Source organism: Pristiophorus japonicus, chromosome 6 (genome assembly GCF_044704955.1).
Source record: "Pristiophorus japonicus isolate sPriJap1 chromosome 6, sPriJap1.hap1, whole genome shotgun sequence".
Lineage (NCBI taxonomy): Eukaryota > Metazoa > Chordata > Chondrichthyes > Pristiophoridae > Pristiophorus > Pristiophorus japonicus.
In genome coordinates, this window is record NC_091982.1 from 161641392 (window position 1) to 161668077 (window position 26686).

The 26686-nt window shown below is 43.7% G+C and overlaps 1 protein-coding gene across 2 annotated transcripts in view; it reads right to left on the reverse strand.

Moving 5' to 3' along the window:
- fam168b (family with sequence similarity 168 member B) overlaps window positions 1–26261 on the reverse strand; it is a 42296-nt gene extending 16035 nt beyond the window's left edge. The window contains exon 1 of one of the 2 annotated variants that reach the window (XM_070883353.1): window positions 26127–26261. The gene's annotated coding sequence lies outside the window, so the exon portion shown is untranslated. The remainder of the gene's footprint in view (window positions 1–26126) is intronic. The other variant, XM_070883352.1, reaches the window with a different exon arrangement.
- Window positions 26262–26686: the final 425 nt, after the last annotated feature.

Consider the following 26686-nt stretch of genomic DNA (forward strand, 5'->3'; position numbering starts at 1 on the left):
TGTTACAAGTTTCATTAAGACCACCTCTAATTCTTCTAAACTCCAGAGGAGTATCAGTCTAATCTACTCAATCCCTCCTCATAGGACAACCCTCTCATCCCAGGAATCAATCTAGTGAACCTCTGCTGCAATGCAAATACACCCTTCCTCAGATAAGGAGACCAAAATAAAGCACAGTACTGCACATGTGGTCTCAAGAAAGTGTACAACCATAGTATGACTTTCTTACTCTTGTACATCCTTGCAATAAAGGCCAACATGCCATTTGTCTTCCTAATTGCTTGCTGCGTTTTCTGTATGAGGACCTAAATCTCTCTTTGAACGCCAACATTTAATAGTTTCTCACCATTTAAAAAATACTGTTTTTCTATTCTGCCTACCTTAATTTCCCTTCATTGTACTCCATCTGCCAACTTATTGCCCACTCACTTAACCTGTCTATATCCCTTTACAGACTCTGTCCTCCTCACAGCTTACTTTCCCACCTAGCTTTGTATCAGCAAACTTGGATACATTGCACTTGGTCCAGTCATCCAAGTCATTAATGTAGACTGTAAATGGCTGAGGCCCCAGCACTGATGCTTGTGGCACCCCAGTAGTTACAACCTGCCAACCTGAAAATGACCTGTTTATTGCTACTCTGTTTTCTGTCCATTAACCAATCCTCTATCCATGCCAATATATTATCCCCAACGTCCAAGAGCCCCTATCTTGCGTAAACACTTTATTGAATGCCTTTATCCAAATATCCTAAATCCACTGGTTCCCCTTTATCTGCCCTGCTAGCTCAGGCCTCAATGTGTTCCAAGCAGCTGCCAACTTTGTACCAGTTGCTGGCACAAAACCAATTTCTCCCCCGCTGATTCACGATTTGAAATTTGTGCGGTCACCAGTTGCCTTCTAGCATCGTCCCTCGGAAACCATTCTTCAAGTTAGTACACTAATCTTCATCAGACAGCCACACAAATGCTTTTTCCAGCATCACTGGTTTATCAAGAACACTGACCCTGGCTGATTATTTTTCCCCCTCGATAGCCTAGAGATACCAAAATCAATTACAGTCCTTGCACTGCTGTCGTGGCTAAGATCAGCCGTTTTGCAAATAATGGATTGCTCCTGGGACCTTCCTGGTCGATGTTTTTATATCACATTACACAACAATGCGCTTACATAGTAACCCACTGAAAATGCATCACCATTTATGAACAGAAATGATAGAATACCTATTTTGTATTAGTGATATTCTCGCTGTAGCGCTTGCCGCTGACCTCAAAGAAAGATTCACACAAAGATCGAGTGATCTTTGTGGTGTGAATTTCACCTCTCCTGACCTTCGTTTGAATCTGGCACCAAATCAAGCAAATCCCAGGTGTCCAGCAACAGTGATGTCATCAAGCTGGCTAAGCAGGCTATCACACGGAAGAATTCTCAAACAGCAAACCAATAAGTAAAGTGCACAGATTCTAGTACTCTCTAAATTTTAGAGCAAAATAAATATTTGGACATATTTATGTTGAGGTAGAACCTGAAATAAAAACGTAATTAAAAACTTGTTATTCTTAAATCATATTAATGGAAACAGATATTCTACAAATATAAAAATTAGTTTCTTAGACCAGATTGGTTGTACTGCAGTCAGTATGCCATTAAAAACCCAGTTACACCTTTCAACAAGATGTAAAGTTCGAGGGTTTTTCAAACAGCGATATTCCATTGTTATAGTCCTTGCATGTGATTTCAACTGATTCCATGCTCTGGAGAGCTCAACAGCGCAACCGGTGGAGAAGTGAATGAATGACTGACCCATAATTTCCTCATTTATCTGTGCATGTGCTAAATCCAGAAGCTGAGGTTAGTTTTAGAGGGATAATGACAGCAAACGCTGACAGTTTCGCTGGCAATCCCACCACAATCCAGGCCATGATCGCAACTATCTTACACCAGGGATGCTGCCACAGCTAAATGTTGCCAGTGAATTTGCAACACACAGCAGTGACCAACTTAGAAAGCGATATTACAGGTACAGCGTTGAAAATTCGGAAGCCCCAGGATCGAGGCCATTCTGGATTCTGCATATTTCTAGACTTCGGAACGTCTTTGACATACCGAATCCGGAAATGCCCGAGCCCAGGTTCGGATATTTCCGGACTTCGGAATAAATTTTCCAACGTCCCGAGTCCAGAAACGCCTGGGCCAAGGTGGGGAGGGGAGGGGAGGTCGGGCAGCCAAGGTATTTCTGAGAGTATGGTACTAGATGTATGGAAACTTCCACTCCTTCATATTCCGACTAAAAACAAGCCCAAAACAGGTTAACTTTATTACATTCCCAAACATGTAGCTCATTATTTCAGACTCTTAGTGTTCTTTTTCAATAATCCCCATTCTGGCTAAGTGACAGGTGAAGGTGGTTTTTTTAAAAAAATGGAACAGGTGCCGAGTTTTGTATTTTATTTCCTGAATGTAGCTTGTGCTTTGAGGTGTTGGGGGGGGGGGGGGGGGGGGGGGGGAAAGGGAAGGGAAGAGGGGTGTCGGGCAGCCGAGGTGTAGGGAGGTCAGGCGGCCGAGGGCCAAGGCGGAGGGAGGTTGAGAGAGTCCAGATTTCGGAACATTTTCCGGTTTCCGGACAACCCCGCCACGGATCCACCTGGTGACTGGAGCATTCCGAATTTGGAACTCTGGATTTTCGACACTACCTGTATTCAGTTTCAATCCTTCTGGAAAAATGTGTACAGCATATGAAAATGAAGCCTTAAACAGTTTAATCTGGCCATCAAAGCAAAACAAATTCCTTAATTTATTAAACTGAATGCAAATATGCTTTCTGCCCTATTGGTTAATTTTAAATCCATGTGCCAATCTGAACAATGGAAGTGAAAGAAAATGTTAAAAGCATAGCTGATTACCCAGGAGTAGGCATTGAAGAATTGGAGCTATGCTGCTGATTTTATTGAAAAAATAATCTTCCAAAATTGCCGTGTACAGTCACGTAAAAAGACATTGCATTCATCAGTACAGTGGCTTCAAAACTGAACTCTTGCATGCTGCAGACTCAATTGTAATCCATAGTTAAGGAAGCTGCCCATGCATTGTTAGTATGGGTCTATATTGCAAGTAAAGTCATCCTTATACAGTGTTTACACCTAGATTAAAAAAGTGCAATTAAAAAAGTGGTATTCTCATGCAAGCTGTGACCTTCTAAAACTGCTCAAGCACAAAGTAGGAAAATTTCCCTGCTCAAATTACTGTATTTGAGGCACTAAGGATTAGATTTTTTATCTTGGGTAGTTAGGCTGGTGTCTGCAACTAACAAAAATAAACTGAAACATCATACAAACTAAACACTAGATTGTGAACAAAATTGTAATGACAAACGAATCAAATGAGTCAACTTGCAATCTCCTTTATTCACAAAAGCACACCTCCTGGCCTCAGGAGTTCACATAGTATATATGGATCAGAAACAGGCCGTTTGGCCCAACCAGTCAATGCCAGCGTTTATGTTCCATGCTAGCCTCCCCCCGTCTTTCTTCATCTAAATCTATCAGCATAACCTTCTATTCCCTTCTTCCTCATGTGCTTGTCTAGCCTCCCCTTAAATACATCTATACTATTCGCTTCAACCCTCCCTGTGGTAGCGAGTTCCACATTCTCACCACTCTTTGGGTAAAGAAGTTTCTTCTGAAATCCTTATTTCATTTCTTGGTGACCATCTTAGATTGATGGCCTCTAGTTATGTTCTTCTCCACAAATGGAAACATTCTTTGTATTCACTATCAAACCTTTCATAATTTTAAAGACCTCTATTCGGTCACTCCTCAGCCGCCTTCCCCCCCCCCCCCCCGAGAGGAGACCCCCAGCCTATTCATCCTTTCCTGATCCGTATACCCTCGCATTTCTGGTGTCATCCTTGTAAATCTTCTCTGCGCCTTCTCCAGTGCCTCTATATCCTTTTTATAATATGGCGACCAGAAGTGTGGTCTAACCAAGATTCAATACAAGTTTAGCATAACTTCCCTAGTTTTTAAATTCTATACCTCTAGAAATAAACGTAGTGCTTGGTTTGCTTTTTTTTTTAAAAATGGTCTTGCTAACTTGTGTTGCAACCTTTTGTGAATTGCGTATTTGTACTCCCAAGATCCCTTTGTTCCTCTTCCCCACCTAGATTTGCACCCTCCAAGTAACAAGTGACCCCTATTCTTCCTACCAAATAGTAATACCTCACATTTATCTGTATAAAGACTTTCCCTTTTGAAATCCATGCTGACTATTCATTATTAAATTTTTGGTTTCTAGATGGTCTTCTATTTTCTCCTTTGGTAGGGATTCCATTTTTCCTACCACCAATGTGAAGCTGACTGATCTATAATTCTATCCACCTTCATAAATATAGGTATGATGTTAGCTGTCCATCAGTCCTCCGACAATACACCCTTCTCAAACATATTAAATGTGTAGTAATGCCTCTGCTATCTCGTCCCTAGATTCTTTTAAAATGCGTGAATGCAATCCATCCGGAACAGGGTTTTATTCTCGAGTTTGATTGGTTTATTTAACATATCACTTCTTTTTAAAATGCCCTTATCTCATTGCTAATCTCATCATCCAATGTCATGCCCACCTTTTCTATCTCCCTGGTAAATACTGAAGCAAAATAATTATTTAATATTTCTGCCATCTCTATTGTTACTTGTGGTATTATTCTGTCTATCCCTTAATGGCCCTGCTCCCTTCCTAATCTTTCTCTTTTTAAATTGATGAGCCTGTAAAATATTTTACTATATTTTTGTTTTATGTTTCTCCATGTAACCGACACTCATAATATGCACCAGAATCTAGGTCCATTTTTCAATGGATAATGATATACGTTATGGGCAGATAGACAAACATTAAAATGAAGCTCTGCTGAACTCCTGAACAAGTTTGCACTCCATAAATTTGTATAAGCAGTTACATTTTTTTCAAAAAGCACAGAAATGTCATCTTTTAAACCAATATGTGGCGCATTCTGATACGCAAACATGAGATGGTCATTCACAGTATGAACACAGTGGCAATTCACAGTGCAATGACGTCAGCTAGGGCTCAGTTGGTGACACTCGCCTAGGAGTCAGAAGGTTGTGGGTTTAAGTCCAACTCAAGAGACTTGTGCACAAAAAACTAGACTGACACACCAGTGCAGTACTCCCTCAGTACTGCACTGTTGGAGGTGCCGTCTTTCAGGTGCGACATTAAACCAAGGTCCTGTCTACTTTCTCAGATGGACGCAAAAGAACCTATGGCACTATTTTGAAGAGCGAGAAGTTATCCCCAGTATCCTGGCCAATATTTATCCCAGAATCAACATCACTAAAAAAAAAAACAGATTTTCTGGTCATTATCACATTTTTGAGAGTTGCTGTGCGTAATTTGGCTGCCACGTTTCAACAGTGATTACACTTCAAAAGTACTTCATTGGCTGTAAAGAACTTTGGTAAGTCCTGAGGTCGTTAAAGGGGCTATATAATTGCAAGTCATTCTTTTTTTTCCAGCAAACTGCCGAATATCAGCAAATTACATTCCATGAAACCCATCTCAATACCAAATCGAGAGGGAACAAGCAACAGCCAAGTACTTTCCATTTTGCTCCTCTTAAAATGTAAATAGCAGGGGAACTTAAAGCATAACTGCTACACAATTTGTAAGTCATTCATACCAATGTAATACAAATGACTCACCATTTAGCCCAAGAATTGATGAATATGCTTAATAAAATACGATCACATTATTTCCCGAGATACTTGCAAAGCTGACCTCCAATCACTCAAGGATGTACATACAGCACAACATTAATGCAATGTACACAACTCCATGATTGCTGCATAAAACCCTGCAACTATAACTGCTACCTTGCAGTAACTATGCAGCGCAAAAATATATCCACAGGATGCAATACTTCAAAAGGAAAAAAACACCCTATCTAACATGATTCCGTTTGGCCGTGATCTCAGAAGTAAAGTTACTCCATGCAAGGGGATGGGAAGAAATGAACTGCTTAGGCATAAACATTTTTGAACATGAAATATTTCAAGTTAAAGGATTTTGGAGACCATCATTCATTGCCAGGCAGTGACTCACTGGATAAACACACATGGGGCCCAAGTTTCGGCCTCAGTTGCTCCTGATTTTTTGGAGCAACTGGCGTAGAACGGAGTATCTTAGAAATTCAAATTCTCGGCATTTAGTTTGCTCCAGTTCTAGTCAGTTAGAACAGTTTCACTTTGGAACAGAATTTTTTTTTCCACAAGGGGGCGTGTCCGGCCACTTACGCCTGTTTTTAACATTTCGGCAGTGAAAACTTACTCCAAACTAACTTAGAATGGAGTAAGTGAAGATTTTTGTACGCTCGAAAAAACCTTGTCTACACTTTAGAAAATCAGGCGTAGGTTACAAATCAGGCGTAGGGAATGGGGGGGGGGGGTTTAAAGGGAAGTTTACAAACATTAAAAACACTTCAGTTTTACAAATAAAGAGCCATCATCAATAATAACTATATAGGGTATTGGTAAAGCCGCACCTGGTGTACTGCGTGCAGTTTTGGTCACCTTACTTAAGGAAGGATATACTGGTTTTGGAGGGGGTACAGACACGATTCACTAGGCTGATTCGGGAGATGAGGGGGTTACCTTATGATCATAGATTGAGTAGACTGGGTCTTTACTCGTTGGAGTTCAGAAGGATGAGGGGTGATCTTATAGAAACATTTAAAATCATGAAAGAGATAGACAAGATAGAGGCGGAGAGGTTGTTTCCACTGGTCAGGGAGACTAGAACTAGGGGGCACAGCCTCAAAATACGGGGGAGCCAATTTAAAACCGAGTTGAGAAGGAATTTCTTCTCCCAGAGGGTTGTGAATCTGTGGAATTCTCTGCCCAAGGAAGCAGTTGAGGCTAGCTCATTAAATGTATTCAAGTCACAGATAGATAGATTTTTAACCAATAAGGGAATTAAGGGTTACGGAGAGCGGGCGGGTAAGTGGAGCTGAGTCCACGGCCAGATCAGCCATGATCTTATTGAATGGCGGAGCAGGCTCGAGGGGCTGGATGGCCTACTCCTATTCCTAATTCTTATAAATGATAAAAACATCAATAAGTCAAAAAAAAAAAATCAATAATTTTTTTTTTTAAATCAATAAAACAAAACATTTTCTACTTACCGACTGCAGCGTGCTGGGATGCCTCCCCCCACCAACCCCCTACAGTGTGTCTCTATCGCTCTCAGTGTCTGTGTTTCTGACAGTGAGGGGAGGCAGAAGGGAAAGGAGAAGAAGGGAAAGGGGAAGGGGGAAGGGGGAAGGGGGAAGGGGGAAGGGGGAAGGGGGAAGGGGGAAGGGGGAAGGGGGAAGGGGGAAGGGGGAAGGGGGAAGGGGGAAGGGGGAAGGGGGAAGGGGGAAGGGGGAAGGGAGAAGGGAGAAGGGAGAAGGGAGAAGGGGAAGGGGGGGGGAAAGGAGAAGGGGAAGGGGGGGGGAAAGGAGAAGGGGAAGGGGGGGGGGGAAGGAGAAGGGGAAGGGGGGGGGGAAAGGAGAAGGGGAAGGGGGGGGGGAAAGGAGAAGGGGAAGGGGGGGCGGGGGAAAGGAGAAGGGGAAGGGGGGGCGGGGGAAAGGAGAAGGGGAAGGGGGGGCGGGGGAAGAAGGGGGAAGGGGCGGGCCCGGCAGCCGGGTCCAAGACTTCGTCCCCAGCACCAGATGTACAGGTAGGTGGCGTTGGGTCGGGTTGGGTCCGGGATCTGGGGCGGGGGGGAAAAAAAGAGGGAGGAAGGTGGGAGGTCGGTTCGGGTCGGGTCGTGGGGTGGGGTGGGGGAGGAAGTGGGAGTCGGGTTGGGACAGGAGGAAGCAGGAGCTGGGCGTGGGAGGCAGCCTTTTCCACGCAGCCCCAGTGAGGCCATTCGGCCAGGGCTAGGGGCTGCGTGCTTCGGGCCCCTCCCACACAGTTTTGGGCGCCTGGAGCTACTGCACATGCATGCCCACTGTAGCGCACATGTGCAGAGGTTACAGCACTGTTTTCAGCGCAGGGACCTAGCTCCGCTCCCAACTGCTCATGCTGCGCCGCGCCGAGGGCCAGCAGGGAGCCGGAGAATCTGGAAGTTTTTTTTAGGCGCACTTTGTAGCGCGAAAAACGGGCGTCCAGGTCATGGCTGCGCCGTTCTTGGCGCGGCCCGAAACTTGGGCCCATGATGTGGTCCTGAGCACTGCGGAGTAGAAAGGTTCCCGGTTCAGTCTGTTCTTTGCTCAATTTACCCAGCCAGATCAAGGGTGTTACAAATTAAGCAGCATTTCTGTCTGCTATATATGAGCATTCGTGGACATTTGCCAAAGATAAGACTCAAAACAGTGCTATCACACCTCTCCACCATCACAGCTGAATTACCCGCTGACACTCACGGTCTAGGCTTACATTTGAAGGATGGTCTTTTGCATTAATGGGCTGGCTGCAGTCATCCACTAAACTATAGCCCAGAATCTGTCGTTACAAGAAAGAGAAATTTGAAGAAACCGAATTGTTTAAAAAACTTTCATCTTTATTCCAGAATACTTGAGGAAAAACTGGCCAACAAGCCTTGTAGATTAGAAGACAGAAATACTGCACTGCAGAAAAATATTTAGCAATTCTCAAATTATTACTGCTCCACCCCCAAGAGTCTAACCGACAGATGAAATTCAGTTGAAAACTTCATGAATTATGGTGTCAATATCCACCAAAAATTAAAATCAAAGCTATGATATATATTATGAATATTTTTTATTTAAGTGACATTCATTCTTGTCATGCCAGTGGATCATAACTCAACTGCCTGATCGAAATGGCCAATCATGAGAAGATTTACAAGCGCCATATCCAATAATTTAAGAAATAGAAATCAGAGGCAATCTTAGAGCAATCAATGCAGCACATGACCAAAGAACTCCATCGATTTAATTGAGTTAACAGGCAGTTTGAAGGGCTAATGGCAATTAAACATAGAAAAGTAATGCAAAATACAGTGCCTGTTTCAATTTCATTAAATACATTTTTAAAATTAATACGGTGTTTATATAGCAGTGCAAGGAATTCCAAATTCTGGAGCTAGTCCAGTTATCTAAATAAGTACATTTTCAAATGAGCTTCCAACATATTTTTCCACATTGTTAATACACCCCTATTATTTTTCTGCCCTCATGGGAGTTTACAGCCATAAGTGCTGCATTTAATGGCTCCCAGACATCTACCAAAATCTCCTTACACATTGCCAAGGGTTGTCCACAACTGATTTGATGCCACCCCCTCCCTCCCCCTGCTTCCTACCCCCTCCCCCCCACCCCCCAAACCCCTCCTGGTTTTGCCTGGAAGCTCACATTGGACAACTATTTCCAGTGGATCATTATTGAAACAAGTATATTCCTTGCCACTCAGTTGCCAGAAGCATCAATAGCCACATTCACAATACACTAATTTATTTGAATTTGATTTGTGTATTAAGATTCAAGAAAGAAATAGAAAGTAGTATAGACCACCTACTTCTCATCTATTTCAAAATATGACCAGAGCAGGAGTGTAGGATGAGTTTTGAATTACAGTGCGCCTGCTCTTTACTAGAACAATTCAACTGATAGCTCTCTGCTATGCTGCAAGCTCCAAATGTTCAGACTAAGTTCACAAATTTAAGTGTGTCTGGCAGTCAAGACTAATCTCAGAAGGTGCACCCTTGAATTGTAAGCCATAAATTCACTAAATTTGAATTCTCCAAAATATAAACCCATGAACTCTCATCTAATGTTTTGACAGCATACATTTGCAAAGCATTAACTTTCTCAAACACCTTGAAATTGAGAGTTTACGGTTACAATTCCTTGAGGCATAGCCCTCACCCTACCTGCAGCACAAATATATTTTATCTGAGATGCAGCTTTGTATAACTGCTGATAAATTAAAGGGTAATTCCAGCAAATTTAAATCATAAACCAATTTAGTAGGAAAACAGTAATGCAAATGAAATATTTTTTCTACATTCACCATAGCAAAGTACGTCAGAAATTGCACAACCTTTTATGCTGCAAACATACTCCGACTGTTACAAGTGACTGATGAGCAAGGTGCTAAAACTTACATTTCTGCTGCAAAAAATAAATGGAGCTTCACGAAAAAAATTCTTGTAACACTCAAAATTTTCCCAATGTGGGATATATTGGATAGAGCTTCCACAATTACCTTATACACATAGCACTGGAGACTAAGTGAAGAAACAGCAATTTGAGTTAAGCCCAATAAAAGCCTCCTCTGCCATTAACGAGTAGGATGATCCACAGAGATACTGTATCAACTTGTCTTATTTCAATATGGGGCGTCAAGATTTTAAAATAAATACTCAAGTGGCTGGAAATAAAGTAATTATCAGGTTTTTAAAATATTACTTGCGGATCACCGGTGATATTGCTCACGAGTCCCGGGGGGTGGGGGGGGGATGAGAAAGAGTTGTATTTTCCTTGGCGGGGGTACAGCAGAATGATATGAGGGCTTAAATGTTTAAGTTGAAGACAGGCTGCATAATATTCCCTTGCGTTTAGAAGATTGAGGGATGATCTGATTGAGGTGTTTAAAATATGATTCTACAGGGAAGATAGAGAAGCTATTTCCTCTGGTGGGGCAATCCAGAACAAGAGGGCATATCTTAAAATTAGAGCAAGGCCATTTATAGGTGCAAAATCAGGAAACACTTTTTCCAGCGTGGTAGTGGAAATCTGGAACTTGCTCCCCTAAAGGGGTGTGGGTGCTGGGTCAATTGAAATTTTCAAGACAGATTGATAGTTTTTTATGGGGCAAGGGTATCAAGGGATATAGAGCAAAGGCAAGTGAATGGAGTTGAGGTACAAATCAGCCATGATCTAACTGAATGGTGGAATAGGCCCGAGGGGGTACAGTAGCATAGTGGTTATGTTACTGGTCTAGTAATCCAGAGGCCTGGACTTAATGATCTGGAGACACAAGTTCACATCACGGGAACTGGGGAATTTAAGTTCAACGAAACAAATCTGGAATAAAAAGCTAGCATCAGTAATGGTGACCACAAAACTACCGGATTGTCGTAAAAACTAATGTTCTTTAGAAAAGGAAATCTGCTGTCCTTACATGTGATTCCAGACCCACAGCAATGTGGTTGACTAACTGCCCTCAGATGGCCTGGCAAGCCACTAGCAAACCAGTTGTACAAGGCGACTCACCTGCACCTTTGCAATGGCAATTAGAGATGGGCAATAAATGCTGCCTTGCCAGCGATGAATTAATACATTTTAAAAAGTTGAACGGCCTACTCTTGTGCATCATTGTCACCGATTTACAGCAACAAAGTCAAATTCAGTTTTCACTTTACTGGTGCGCAACTGTGGCATTGCTCAAGGCGAGTCAGAAGTTAAGTTGTTTTGTAGCAGGACCTATAAACAAAATGCAAGCGTCAAGATAAAGCTAGCGTGACATTTAAAAGTGCACCAGGCTTGGGAATTTTATCAACGCAATGAAGATCAAATTCTGCAGCTGACAGTTTTCTTGTTTTAAAAACTGTAAATGAGTGGTCATACATTCACCTATTGTATTTTCTTGAGATTTGGAAGACAACAGCAAAGCCCATTTCTAGGTTTTAAAGGCATTAAAAGTCAACCACCCAAATTTGGCCCCCGGTTTTTTTCGGCACACTCACGTGAGATGTGCTGACTTCCTACGATCCAAACAGCGGCAAAAAGATGTCCCGGGATTCTGGCCCATCTGCAGATTCTCCCGGGGCTTGGCGCGGCATGGCAAGTCCATTTGGGGGGGGGGGGGCCCCAAGAGCTCGGGCCCTGCGCCCAAAAGAATGCCGGCAGTTGTGCGCATGCACAGTAGCTCCTCCCATGATTGATGCCTGCAGCGAGGGATCCAACTCGCCCCGCCCCTATCCCGGGCCGAGTAGCCGGCCGCTGCCTTCCCACGCTGAGGGCTACAAGAAACAGGTTAGTGCAGGGAGACTTGATTTTTTTTTTTTGGGAGGGGGGGGTGGGGGTGCGGGGAAAGGAGAGGAGAGTTTTGATCCAGGAGGAGGAAAGACGAGAGAGGAGTGATAACTGTGTTACCAGTAATTTTTAATGAGCTTACTCAAGACTTTCCTTAACCCTATTAATGAAAATACTTTCCTACGAGCAGGAAGTACTTCTATTTTTTAATTGGATATTTTGAAAAAAATTATGTAAATATAAGTAGTTTAAACTTGAATGCTTCTGTTATATAGTAAATTAACTTTGCAAAGTTTTCAGTCCTGTATAGCTGTTTGATCCTATTCACATTCTTCAGTCAAGTCATTATCTACCCGTGCTGATTTCTTAACTCTCCAAGGGTTTTCTGTGCGGCCTAAGTTAGTTTGAAGCAACTATTAGCTGTGCAAACTGGCTTAAATGGCCAAAACGTGTGTAGGTGGCTGGAAACGTTCTCGTTTGGAAAAAAATACTTTTAAAATCCTAACTAACTCACTTACACTGACGCAAATTAAATGTACAGAGTGGGGATTTTTAAGATACTCCAGAAAAATCAAGTTGCTCCAAAAAAAAGTGGAGCAACTCCTGCGCAAATTTTGGCCCAATGTCTGGAGTCACATGCAAGCCAGGCTGGTAGGGATGACAGGCTCCCTCCCGGTCCTGAAGGACTCTGGTAAACCAGTTGGATTTTTAGCAACATTTCAGCAGTTTTCATTGTACGAGGTAGAAAAAGCTTTAAGGCAGCTTAAAACAACAAGGCTATGGGTGCGGATGGAATCCCTGCTGAGGCATTGAAGTATGGCGGAGACACACTGCTGGTGCGAATACACAATCTCATCTTGCTCATCTGGAGGGAGGAGAGCATGCCGGGGGATCTCAGATGTAGTAATCATGGCCATCTTTGAAAAAGTGGACAAGTCCGACTGCGACAATTACAGAGGAATCTTCCTGCTATCAGCCACTGGGAAAGTCGTCGCTAGAAACTTCCTCAACTGTCTTCTTCCTGTAGCCGAGGAGCTCCTCCCGGAGTCAGTGTGCGGATTTCGTCCCCTACGGGGCACAACGGACATGATTTTTACAGCGCGACAGCTACAGGAAAAATGCAGAAAGCAGCACCAGCCCTTATACATGGCCGCCTTCAACCTTACAAAGGCCTTTGACACTGTCAACTGTGAGGATCGATGGAGCGTCCTCCTCCGTTTTGGATGCCCTGAAAAGTCGTCACCATCCTCCATGACAACATGCAGGCAACGATCCTTACCAACGGATCCATCACAGACCGAATCCATGTCCAGACCGGGGTCAAACAGGGCTGCATCATCGCCCCAACTCTCTTCTCAATCTTTCTCACCGCCATGCTCCGCCTCAGTCAGCAAGCTCCCCGCTGGAGTGGAACTAATCTACAGAACCAGTGGGAACCTGTTCAACCTGCGCTGTCTCCAGGCCAGGTCCAAGACCACCCCAACTTCAGTCGTCGAGCTACTGTGTCTTAATGCAAGGAGTATCCGTAATAAGGTGGATGAATTAACTATGCAAATAGATGTTAACAAATATGATGTGATTGGGATTACAGAGACGTGGCTCCAGGATGATCAGGGCTGGGAACTTAACATCCCGGAGTATTCAACATTTAGGAAGGATAGAATAAAAGGAAAAGGAGGTGGGGTAGCATTGCTGGTTAAGGAGGAGATTAATGCAATAGTTAGGAAGGACATTCGCTTGGATGATGTGGAATCCATATGGGTAGAGCTGCAGAACACCAAAGGACAAAAAACGTTAGTGGGAGTTGTGTACAGACCTCCAAACAGTAGTAATGTTGGGGAGGGCATCAAACAGGAAATTAGGGGTGCATGCAATAAAGGTGCAGCAGTTATAATGGGTGACTTTAATATGCACATAGATTGGGCTAACCAAACTGGAAGCAATGCGGTGGAGGAGGATTTCCTGGAGTGCATAAGGGATGGTTTTCTAGACCAATATGTCGAGGAACCAACTAGGGGGGAGGCCATCTTAGACTGGGTGTTGTGTAATGAGGATTAATTAGTAATCTCGTTGTGCGAGGCCCCTTGGAGAAGAGTGACCATAATATGGTGGAATTCTACATTAGGATGGAGAATGAAACAGTTAATTCAGAGACCATGGTCCAGAACTTAAAGAAGGCTAACTTTGAAGGTATGAGGCGTGAATTGGCTAGGATAGATTGGCGAATGATACTTAAGGGGTTGACTGGATGGGCAATGGCAGACATTTAGAGACCGCATGGATGAACTACAACAATTGTACATTCCTGTCTGGCGTAAAAATAAAAAAGGGAAGGTGGCTCAACCAAGGCTATCAAGGGAAATCAGGGATCGTGTTAAAGCCAAAGAAGTGGCATACAAATTGGCCAGAAATAGCAGCGAACCCGGGGACTGGGAGAAATTTAGAACTCAGCAGAGGAGGACAAAGGGTTTGACTAGGGCAGGGAAAATGGAGTACGAGAAGAAGCTTGCAGGGAACATTAAGACGGATTGCAAAAGTTTCTAGAGATATGTAAAGAGAAAAAGGTTAGTAAAGACTAACGTAGGTCCCCTGCAGTCAATCAGGGGAAGTCATAACGGGGAAACAAAGAAATGGCAGACCAATTGAACAAGTACTTTGGTTCGGTATTCACTAAGGAGGACACAAACAACCTTCCGGATATAAAAGGGATCAGAGGGTCTAGCAAGGAGGAGGAACTGAGGGAATTCCTTATTAGTCGGGAAATTGTGTTGGGGAAATTGATGGGATTGAAGGCCGATAAATCCCCAGGGCCTGATGGACTGCATCCCAGAGTACTTAAGGAGGTGGCCTTGGAAATAGCAGTTGCATTGACAGTCATTTTTCAACATTCCATTGACTCTGGATCAGTTCCTATGGAGTGGAGGGTAGCCAATGTAACCCCACTTTTTAAAAAAAGGAGGGAGAAAACAGGGAATTGTAGACCGGTCAGCCTGACATCAGGTAGTGGGTAAAACGATGGAATCAATTATTAAGGATGTCATAGCACTGCATTTGGAAAGAGGTGACATGATAGGTCCAAGTCAGCATGGATTTGTGAAAGGGAAATCATGCTTGACAAATCTTCTGGAATTTTTTGAGGATGTTTCCAGTAGAGTGGACAAGGGAGAACCAGTTGATGTGGTATATTTGGACTTTCAGAAGGCTTTCGACAAGGTCCTATATAAGAGATTAATGTGCAAAGTTAAAGCACATGGGATTGGGGGTAGTGTGCTGACATGGATTGAGAACTGGTTGTCAGACAGGAAGCAAAGAGTAGGAGTAAATGGGGACTTTTCAGAATGGCAGGCAGTGACTAGTGGGGTACCGCAAGGTTCTGTGCTGGGGCCCCAGCTGTTTACACTGTACATTAATGATTTAGACGAGGGAATTAAATGTAGTATCTCCAAATTTGCGGATGACACTAAGTTAGGTGGCAGTGTGAGCTGCGAGGAGGATGCTATGAGGCTGCAGAGCGACTTGGATAGGTTTGGTGAGTGGGCAAATGCATGGCAGATGAAGTATAATGTGGATAAATGTGAAGTTATCCACTTTGGTGGTAAAAACAGAGACAGACTATTATCTGAATGGTGACAGATTAGGAAAAGGGGAGGTGCAACGAGACCTGGGTGTCATGGTACATCAGTCATTGAAGGTTGGCATGCAGGTACAGCAGGCGGTTAAGAAAGCAAATGGCATGTTGGCCTTCATAGCGAGGGGATTTGAGTACAGGGGCAGGGAGGTGTTGCTACAGTTGTACAGGGCCTTGGTGAGGCCACACCTGGAGTATTGTGTACAGTTTTGGTCTCCTAACTTGAGGAAGGACATTCTTGCTATTGAGGGAGTGCAGCGAAGGTTCACCAGACTGATTCCCGGGATGGTGGGACTGACCTATCAAGAAAGACTGGATCAACTGGGCTTGTATTCACTGGAGTTCAGAAGAATGAGAGGGGACCTCATAGAAACGTTTAAAATTCTGACGGGGTTAGACAGGTTAGATGCAGGAAGAATGTTCCCAATGTTGGGGAAGTCCAGAACCAGGGGACACAGTCCAAGGATACGGAGTAAGCCATTTAGGACCGAAATGAGGAGAAACTTCTTCACCGAGAGTGGTGAACCTGTGGAATTCTCTACCACAGAAAGTTGTTGAGGCCAATTCACTAAATATATTCAAAAAGGAGTGAGATGAAGTCCTTACTACTAGGGGGATCAAGGGGTATGGCGAGAAAGCAGGAATGGGGTACTGAAGTTGCATGTTCAGCCATGAACTCACTGAATGGCAGTGCAGGCTAGAAGAGCCGAATGGCCTACTCCTGCACCTATTTTCTATGTTTCTAAGTACGCGGACAACGCTTGTGTCTGCGCAGAGGCTGAACTCCAGTAAATAGTCGACGTATTTACTGAGTGAGGCGTATGAAAGCATGGGCCTTACGCTAAACATCCGTGACACAAAGGTCCTCCCCACCAGCCTGTCCTCACCGCACAGCACTGCCCCCCAGTCATCAAGATCCAAGGCGCGGCCCTGGACCACTTCCCATATCTCAGGAGCCTCCTATCAACAAGAGCAGGCAACGACAACGAGATCCAACACTGCATCCAGTGCGCCAGTGCAGCCTTCAGCCACCTGAGGAAAAGAGTGTTTGAAGGCCAGGCCCTCAAAACTGCCAAGCTCATGGTCTACAGGGCTGTGGTAATACCCGCCCTCCTGTATGGCTCAGAGACATGGACCATGTACAGCAGTTACCTGAAGTCGCTGGAGAAATCACCAATGATGTCTCCGCAAGATCCTACAAATCCCCTGGGAGGACAGGTGCACCAACATCAGCGTCCTCATCCAGGCCAACATCCCTAGCATTGAAACCCTGACCACACTCGATCAGCTCTGCTGCGCAGGCCACATAGTTCGCATGCCAGACACGAGACTCCCAAAGTAAGTGCTCTACTCAGAGCTCCTTCAGGGCAAATGAGCCAAAGGTGGGCAGCGGAAACATTACAAGGACACCCATAAAGTGAGACATCGCCACTGATATCTGGGAGTCCCTGGCTCAAGACCGCTCTAAGTGGAGGAAGTACATCCGAGAAGGCGCTGAGGAGCTCGAGTCTCAACGCCAGGAGCATGCAGAAATCAAGCGCAGGCAGCGGAAACAAAGAAACATAGAAAATAGGTGCAGGAGTAGGCCATTCAGCCCCTCGAGCCTGCACCACCATTCAATAAGATTATGGCTGATCATTCCCTCAGAACCCCTTTCCTGCTTTCTCTCCATACCCCTTGATCCCTTTAGTCGTAACGGCCATATCGAACTCCCTCTTGAATATATCCAATGAACTGGCATCAACAACTCTCTGCGGTAGGGAATTCCACAGGTTAACAACTCTGAGTGAAGTAGTTTCTCCTCATCTCAGTCCTAAATGGCCTACTCCTCATCCTAAAATTGTGTCCCCTGGTTCTGGACTTGCCCATCATCGGGAACATTCTTCTCGCATCTAACCTGTCCAGTCCCGTCAGAATCTTCTAAGTTTCTATGAGATCCCCTCTCATCCTTCTAAACTCCAATGTATAAAGGCCCAGTTGATCCAGTCTCGCCTCATATGTCAGTCCCGCCTTCCCAGGAATCAGTCTGGTGAATCTTCGCTGCACTCCCCCAAAGAGCGTACGGCAAACCAGTCCCACCCCCATTCCCTCAACGACTATCTGTCCCACCTGTGGCAGAGTCTGTGGCTCTCGTATTGGACTGTTCAGCCACCAAAGAATTCACTTCAGGAGTGGAAGCAAGTCTTCCTCGAGGGATGATGATAATGGTCATTTGAATTTTTTCATCTTTTTCAAATTCCAGGACACACAGGAAGATGATCCACAACAGCTGGAGTTTAGCAACAGCAGGTGCAGGATTGTGGGGTTTTGAAGCTGTTATTGGGAAGCAGTGCCAAGCTTCAGTCGCATTAGTGGGTGGTTCTGGATCTGGCAATGCTGCAGAAAGTAGACTTGTGTAATAAAATGGTGGAAGAAGTGAATAATTTGAGTGGGGTGAGTAGGATACCAAGGTCTATGTGCGCTGGCAGTTTGGGGGTTGGGGGGGTTTGGAGTGAAAGTTGGTGCTTGGATGTGGAGCACAGACGATGGTCTGTGGGAGCATGGCACTGGGGGTTGGGGTAACAATATTGCTATATTGGTGGAAGTGTTGCAGTCTGGTTGCACTAGTGAATTCCAGGGTTTTGGAACATGAGTCGGCCACTCAGCCCTTCGAACCTTTTCAACCAATTAGATCATGCCGATCTGTATATTGACTCCATCTACCCACCTTTATTCCACAACCCTCAATACCCTTGCCCAACAAAAAATCTATCATTCTCAGTTTTGAACTTTTCAATCGACTTAGCCTCAGCAGCTTTTTGGAGATTTTCAGTTTTCCACTACCCTTTGTGTGAGGTGCTTCCTGATATGACCCTGGACAGTCTAGCTCTAATTTTAAGGTTATTCCCCGTTGTTCTGGACTCCATTGGAGGAAACAGTTTCTCTATCGACCTTGTCAACTCCTTTAATCATCTTTAATACCTAAATTAGATCACTTTTTATTTCCAAGCCTAGTCTAGGCAATCTGGTTAACCCTTTAATCCCCGGTATCATTCAGATGAATCTGCGCTGCCCCCTTCTCAATGCCAATATATCCTTCCTGAGGAACAGTTCTCAGAACTGAACGCAGTTTTCTAAATGAGATCAAACTAGAGCTTCATATAGCTAATGTAACTACCACTCTTTGTATTGCAGCCCTGGAGATAAACCTACTAGCTTTGAGATATCTGTACATGGTCTTCTAAATCTCTCTGCTCATCCATATTTCGCAGTTTCACCATTTAGAAAATACTCAGATCCATCTTGGGTCCAAGGTGGATGACCTCACACTACCCCATATTGAACTCCATTTTTGCCCACTCACTTAATCCAATGTCCCTTTGCAACTTTCTGCTCCCATCTACACTATTTATTGACACCTAACTTGGTGTCATCAGCAAACATGGATATACAACTCTACTCCTTCATCCAAGTCATTGATAAATAGTGAAAAGCTGCAGCCCAAGTACCCGAAACGTGCCAATTTGAGTACATACCTATTATCAATACTTCAATCTCCTACCTCCTAACCAATTTCCTACCCAAGTTAATAATGGTTGCCTCCATCCCATACGTTCCCATTTTTGTTAGAAGTCTTTCATGTGGAGCCTTGTTGAATGCCTTCTGGAAATCCATATAAATAACATCCATACACACTCCCATATCCATCACATTAATTAACTTCTCAAAAAATTCAACTAGGCTCATTAAACATGACTTGCCCTTTACAAATCCAATCTCTTTCTCTGATCCGCTCATATTTGAAGTCACACTATCCCCAAACAGATTCCAGTAGCTTCCCCACAACAGATGTTAAGACTAATAGGCCTATCATTTTCTAGTTTATCTCTCCTACCTTTCTTAAATAATTCCTAAATCAAGAGAGTTTTGAAAGATCATGACAAGAACAGCTACGATTTCCTCAACTACTTATTTTAATATTCTGGGGTGGAAACGATCAGGTCCTAGAGATTTGTCTATCTTAAGTCATTATTTTCTCCATTACCTTTTTTTAAAAAAAAACTTGTATTAAGAGTAAAGTCCTCCCTTATTTTTTTTTTAAGTTTTCCTCAATCTCTTGGACTTTATCCTCACTATCTACTGTGAAGACCAATACAAAGCAAGTATTTACCAAGTTTCCCATTTCATAATTTCCAATTACAATTTCACCAATTTACAGTGTCGGTCTGTAAGTGGCCCACATTACTCTTAGCCATCCTCTTTCACTCAACATACTTGTAAAAACCTTTAATGTATCGGCTGTGACTCAGCTAGTAGCACCCTCGCCCGAGTCAGTGGGTTCAAGTTCCACTTCAGAGAATTGACCACAAAAATCTAGGCTGACACTCCAGTGCTGCACTGTCAAAAATGTTATCCTTTGGATGAGATGTTAAACCGAGGCCCCGTCTGCTCTCTTGGGTGGATGTAAAAGGTCTCATGGCATTATTTTGATGCCAGTGTCTTGACCAATATTTAATCCCTCAATCAAAAACAGATTATCTGGTCATTATTGCATTGCTGTTTGTGGGAGCTTGCTGTGCACAAAATGGCTGCCGTGTTTTCTACAGTGACTGCACTTCAAAAAAGTACTTCTTTGGCTGCAAAGCACTTTGGGGAGTCCAATGGACTTAAAAGGGGTTATATAAATGCAAGTTGCTGCTGATGTCTCAAGTTTTTCTCTCATTCCTTTTTGAAACGCTTACAACTTTGCATCCCTTTGCTATTCTTTGTATCTCTCCCAGTCCACGGGATCTCTACCGTTCTTTACATTCGTACAAGCCCTTTCTTTAGGTTTATACTATCACTCACTTCTCTTGACCAAAGTTATTTAATTACGCAAATAGAACTCTTGCCCTTTTGGGGATATACAGGTCTTGTGTTCTACCAATACTTGTTTGAACACCTTCCACTGTTGAACTGTAGTTTTTTTCATTAATACTTCTGCCTAGTCCACTGTGGTCAATTTCTGCCACATCCTGCCAAAATCTGCCTTATCTAAATTCAAAACTTTAGTTTGTTACTCACCCTTCTCCCTCTCAAATCTAATGTCAAATTCAATCATGTTATGTTCATAGTTAGGTATTCACTTACCATTAGATTGTTCACTAATTTAAGAACATAAGAATTAGGAGTGGGATTAGGCTATATGACCCCTTGAGCCTGCTCTGCCAGATGCCATTCAATAAGATCATGGCTGATCTGATCTTGGTCTCAACTTCAATTTCCTGCCTGTTCCCCAGAACCCGCGACTCCCGTGTAGTTCAAAAATCTGTATCTCCACCTTGAATGTATTCAATGATCCAGCCTCCACAGCTCTCTGGGGTAAAGAATTCCAAAGATTCATGACCCTCAGAAAAAATTCCTCCTCATCTCCACTCATTTTGCAACTAACTTTTCTGATCTCTGTAATTATGCATCCGCTGCTTTATCACGGACAGCAAGAGGTCTGTAGACAACTCTCCAAGTCTTAAATCTTTTTTATTACCCAGAGAATGTCTACTGCCTGCTCAACCTGACATCCCCTTTCTAATGCTGTAATAGTTACCGTTAGCAATATTGCAACTCCTCCCCTTTTCCAATTTCCTTGTACTTTCTAAAGACCTTATAGCCTGGTATAATGATCTCTCAGTCCGGCCCAGGTTGCAGCCAGGTCTCAGTGACCTTTTAAGCTGAAATTGTGCTTCTAATGCACTTGTTCCTTATGCTACGTGTATTAGCGTTTGGAGCATCAGAAAGGTTAGCAACCTTAGTATTAAGTGTGGGAAGAGAGGCTTGGTGCCTCTGGGTTAATGCCACTGTAGAGATGGTCCTAGAATTTGGCAAGATTTGATAGGAGGCCCTTGGTTTGGCCATATGCGGGGGCCGGGGGGTGTAGAGAAAAGATGCCGGAGATCTCAGATCACTTTGGGAAAAGGGAAGCTTCAGAGCTTGGCAGAACTAGAATGACAGAGGTCAAAGGGCTTTTGTAGTCTGGCAGTGCTGGGGAGGCACCTAGACAATCACTGCCCTTGCTTAGGTTACTGCACTGTTTGTAAATGCAGTATGAGTTTATAACCAGTGCAGCAGGTAGCTGAAAAGCGCAACCAAAACGATTTAAATTATAATTTTGAATGATTTGATTGGCTACACTTCCATTTTGTGTTGGCAGCTATTGCTGACTGTTGATTTTATTTTAATCCAATCAAAAATCATTGATGGCAAACTCACAGTATGAAAACTCCCAATCATAGACCACTTCTTTAACATTGGAAGGTTAAGAACATTTATATTGCTTTTACTAGTACTCAACAGGCTTTTTAACAACTCCAAATGAAAACAGCATCACCAGTGTAGTACAACTGTTCCTCAGCTGACCCAACTGAATTGGTTCACTTGAAGCCCACCCCCACCCCTCTATTGTGGCCCATTTCAACATTTGCCCATGCATCACATTGTAAAAATCCCAATTTGTAGAATGTTCAGAAGCTCATTTCATGACATTGAGCAAGGAATGGGATAATGGTTAGGGACAGGTTGGAAGTATAGCAATCATAAACTTAGGTATTTCATGTTTGCCCATTAAATGATTTATGCTCGTGCTCCAAGGTCTCCCATAATCCAGCTCACTTCAAACATTGTGAACTGGTGCCATACATACATCCACCACTATTTCAGTACGAAGCAACAACTGAAATGTTTCTGCATGGCTTACAGGTTGTACTTGATGAAATTACATCAATGAGAAAGCAACTGAGTAGCTTTCACCTTTCATAAAAGATGAGACAAGAATGTTAAGAATGCTGAGCAGTGAACAAGAGATTCAAGCCCATCCGCATTTGCACTTGAAAGAAAAACCCATTCCTGATATAATTGTCCACTTCACACCAGTATGGGCGAGATGCTCCAATTGGAAGTCATGCACACATTTTTGGCCACTAATGGAGTTTCCGCTCCTCTTCCTCAGTAACAGACATTCATTTTTGCTTTACTCCTGCCAACTGCACTGTGCAGAACAGACCAAATGCATGCTCAGCATTAACTGGTATTTTCTAGTAAGGAGGCTGCTCTGCAGATTTATAGGATAGTACAACAGGGAAAAACAAATGAATTAATTGCAACAGCTTGTGGTTTTGAGAGCTTGGCCACTTTAACAAATTAGGGCCGCAAATCACTAATGCACAACCCACGTCACTTCTTGTTTCATTAAAACAATATAGAATACTGCAAAGCTTTTCATTTTTTTTGGTAAGTGCTGAAAAGGAAGCTAATATGATGTCTACATCTTTGCGAATATGAAGCCAGTGCCAAGGTAAGGAGGTAATACCCAATGCCATGCTGTATTTTACCAAATATTAAGTGAAGGCTATACTGGTAGCTTGATGAATAAGGCAGCATCAATACTTTGAGGTCCCGTAACCTGATGGGAAAGGCGATTTGCAGACAACTCCAAAATTAGCAGTTCTCCCCTCTAACTGCAATATAAACACTGCCATTGGTGCCAGCTATGCTTTATGCCACTGGGTCACTAAGCCGTGTGCATCAATAACAAATTTGAATCTCAGCTATTGGGGATGCTGAGTCACAATCTAAAACTGTGCAAACCAAACACGGCTCCTTTTCCTGTATCAGTTGCAATCAAGCACACAATATAAATGGAGCACCGAGATGCAGTACAGGGTGCTCCCGCATGCTCTTCCTCCACTTAGGGCAGTCTTTGGCCAGGGATTCCCAGGTGTTAGTGGGGATGTTGCACTTGATCAAGGCAGCTTTGAGGGTGTCCTTGAAACGTTTCCTCTGCCCACCTGGGGATTACTTGCCGGGCAGGAGTTCAGAGTAGAGCGCTTCCTTTGGGAGTCTTGTCTCGGTAATGCGGACGATGAAGGAGGGTGCTGAGCATCAAGTCTAGTCGCCGACAGCATGCAGAAAACAAGCGCAGGCAGCGGAAGGAATGTGCAGAAAACCAGACTCCCCACCCACCCTTTCCTCCAACAACTGCCCCACCTGCAACAGAGACTGTAATTCTCATATTGGACTGTTCAGTCATCCGAGAACTCACTTTTGGAATGGAAACAAGTCTTCCTCGATTTCGAGGGACTGCATATGATGATGACAGCACAAAAAAAAAGATCTAGAGTCCAAAGTAATATCACAAGATCAACCCACCCTTTGCTTTGCCTTCCACGTTACATAAGAAAATGGTCCCAACCCTGACAGTCAAATGATAGGAAAATAAGAACTCTTGTGTCTGTGTCTAACTCAAACTTGCTAATTATGAGAATGAGGGGGGAATTTGAATTTAAAATTGACCACAAATTACATGCATTGCCACTGGAATGTCAGTGCACAATGGTCCATGGCATGTCTAAAACAATTAAAAAAGACCTATAGAATATCTGGAGACAGCAATGTGAATTATATAAGATCGAGGTGAAGTATTGATGGTTAAGTTCTGTCTCCAGTTGTGGCAGAAATGCAAATGATGAATTAAGGGCATCACATAAGCAGCACAATACTAATGCATTGGCATGATAAAATCTAGAATTCTCTCCCCCCAAAAGGCTGTGGTTGCTTGACAAGCAAGTTTCCAAGACTGAGATCAATAGATTTGTGTTAGGTAAGGGTATCAAGGGATATGGAGCTACAGTGTATAGAGTTCAGGTACAGATCAACCATGATCTAACTGAACAGAGCATACCAGCTAAGTTTTCAATTTGTAGTGCCCTTAAGCCTAAGTTTTGGGTACTGATTGGGTGCCATCCATCTTTGTGGAGTGTTTTCATAAAGCAAACATTTGGAACATTCTGAATTTATTTTTCATTACCGTTAGCAATTTTTATCATTTAACTCTCGCAAATGTATTAGTGGCAGATACAACTGTCAAGTCACCATACACTTTCTAAACAAAACAGAAGTGCATTACAAGTTTCTATAAAATAGATAAACCACCACTTTACCTTAAGCAGGACTACATAACAATGAAAATCAATGGTGTAAATATCAAGAATAAAGAGGGGAGCTTCATTACTAAGAGTGAATCAATTTCCATCTACTCAAACGTTCAATTTTTTAAAAAAGTTTAAGAATGCACCTTTTAAAAATATTATTGCAGTTCAATGTTTCCAATTGCTTCTGAGATTTCTATTAATGGAACCCACAGTAGGGCCTACTTTAAAATCAGATGGTCTGATTAGCTACAAGCAATGGATGCTGTATCATATATTGAACAAGTCTATCTGCACTGCACTGTAGTTGTGCACTCAGCAAATTTGATTCACAAATATTCATTTATATGTAAATTTTACTTAAAACCAAAGCAAATATTTACAGTGTAGCAAAGCTATTGACATTAAACCTTTTGTACCATGAGTTTAGCAGCTACATTTCTGATTAAGTATTGCTCAAAACAACAACTTGAAAAGGCTATGGACTCATCAGTATATAATATGCATAACAAGCTCCAGTGCAGTGTTGGCTTAACACTGTTGTACCGCATGTTTAATTTTGTGTACAAGATAATGATGCTCATTTATTAATCATCATCTCATAATTGTCAATGGCAGCTTATATACCAATGCCACTTTCTTCCTCTCAATTGAGAGCTTTTATTAAATACCAGAAGGTAACAAAAAAAATCAGTGTTTTCGCCCAGGAGGCATCTTAAAATACATGATTTGGGGACATTTCCTCATGTCTGTGCTACTTCAGTTATTTCAAACTTAAGTCAGGCTTGCAATGAACATTTTCCTCATCAGTAAATAAAGCGTTGTCCATGTTGCTATAACTAGCACTATGCTTTCAAAACAAAAATAGTGGCAATTTAATTAAACCTTGGCAGTCGAATGTGAGGCTTAAGATCTCAAGAGATGGGACTGATGACAGTAATAAAAAAGTACAAAAAAATTAAGCGGTACCAGTGTTCAAGCAGCCACTATAAGCCCGCTTCAGGTGCCTGCAATATTCATATATATTATTTCAGCTAGCAGCGGGATTGCGGGCCCGATGCCGCGCTGTGTGGAGCCAGTTGTCAGTGGCAGCAAACAGGGGTTCGGGGGAAAGCGGGCGGCGGCTGTAAACTGATAGACGGCGTCGGCGCGGAAACCCCGCCAACCCTCCCTCCTGCGGGTCCGGCCCGATTCAGGCACCTCCCTCCCGAGGGCACAGCGCCGGCAAGGCTTGACGGAGAGGCCTAGCGAGCGCTCAGCCGCCTCCGCCTTACAAACCTAGTGCCGCCTCCGCCTTACAAACCCAGAGCCGCAGCCGCCGACCCCCTCCCCCTCTCGGGGGTGGAAATCGACGCCCGACCAGCGGAGAGAGAGAGGATCAGACCAGATCAGTCCGTCTCCGCAGAGTCCGGGCCCAGCTTTCGAGACCGGGGATGGGCCAGTGCCGAGAATCCCGGCCTTCGCCTGAAATAATACTCAAGCCCGGGGCCCAGCAGGCGCGCCGCGGAATGGTGAGGGTGGGGGTGGGTTAGTGGGAGGCGGGCCCCATCGCCCGCCCCTGACTGACCGATCACAGCGATGTAGCCTCTGCTCTGCGTACCGACGATCCTCACTCTCCGCCGTCCACCGTCGCTCCGCCTCACATCAGCCACACTGCGCACTAAACTTCACCCAGCACACCACTTCCGGCCGGCCGCCCCACCTCACTTCCGCTCCCAAACAAGCAACGGCACGCCAGGAAGCGTGATGATGTCAGGAGAGGAGGCGGTTGTCGAGGTGCTTCTACCTGCAGCAAGGGCATCAGCACACTCGGGGAAAAAGATGTATTTGAGAAATGTTCAGATTAGATTGTTGCATGAATCCCATTGAGACACATGTTATGAACGGGTTCAAAAAGGTTCAACAGGTTGGGCCTAGTTGGAGTTTCGAAGAATGAGAAGTGATCTTATTGAAACATATAAGATTTTGAGGGGGCTTGACAGGGTAGATGCAGAGAGGATGTTTCCCCTCGTGGGGGAATCTAGAACTAGGGGGCATAGTTTCACAATAAGGGGTCTCCCATTTAAGACAGCGACGAGGAGGAATTTATTTTCATTGGGTCATGAATCTTTGGAATTCTCTACCCCA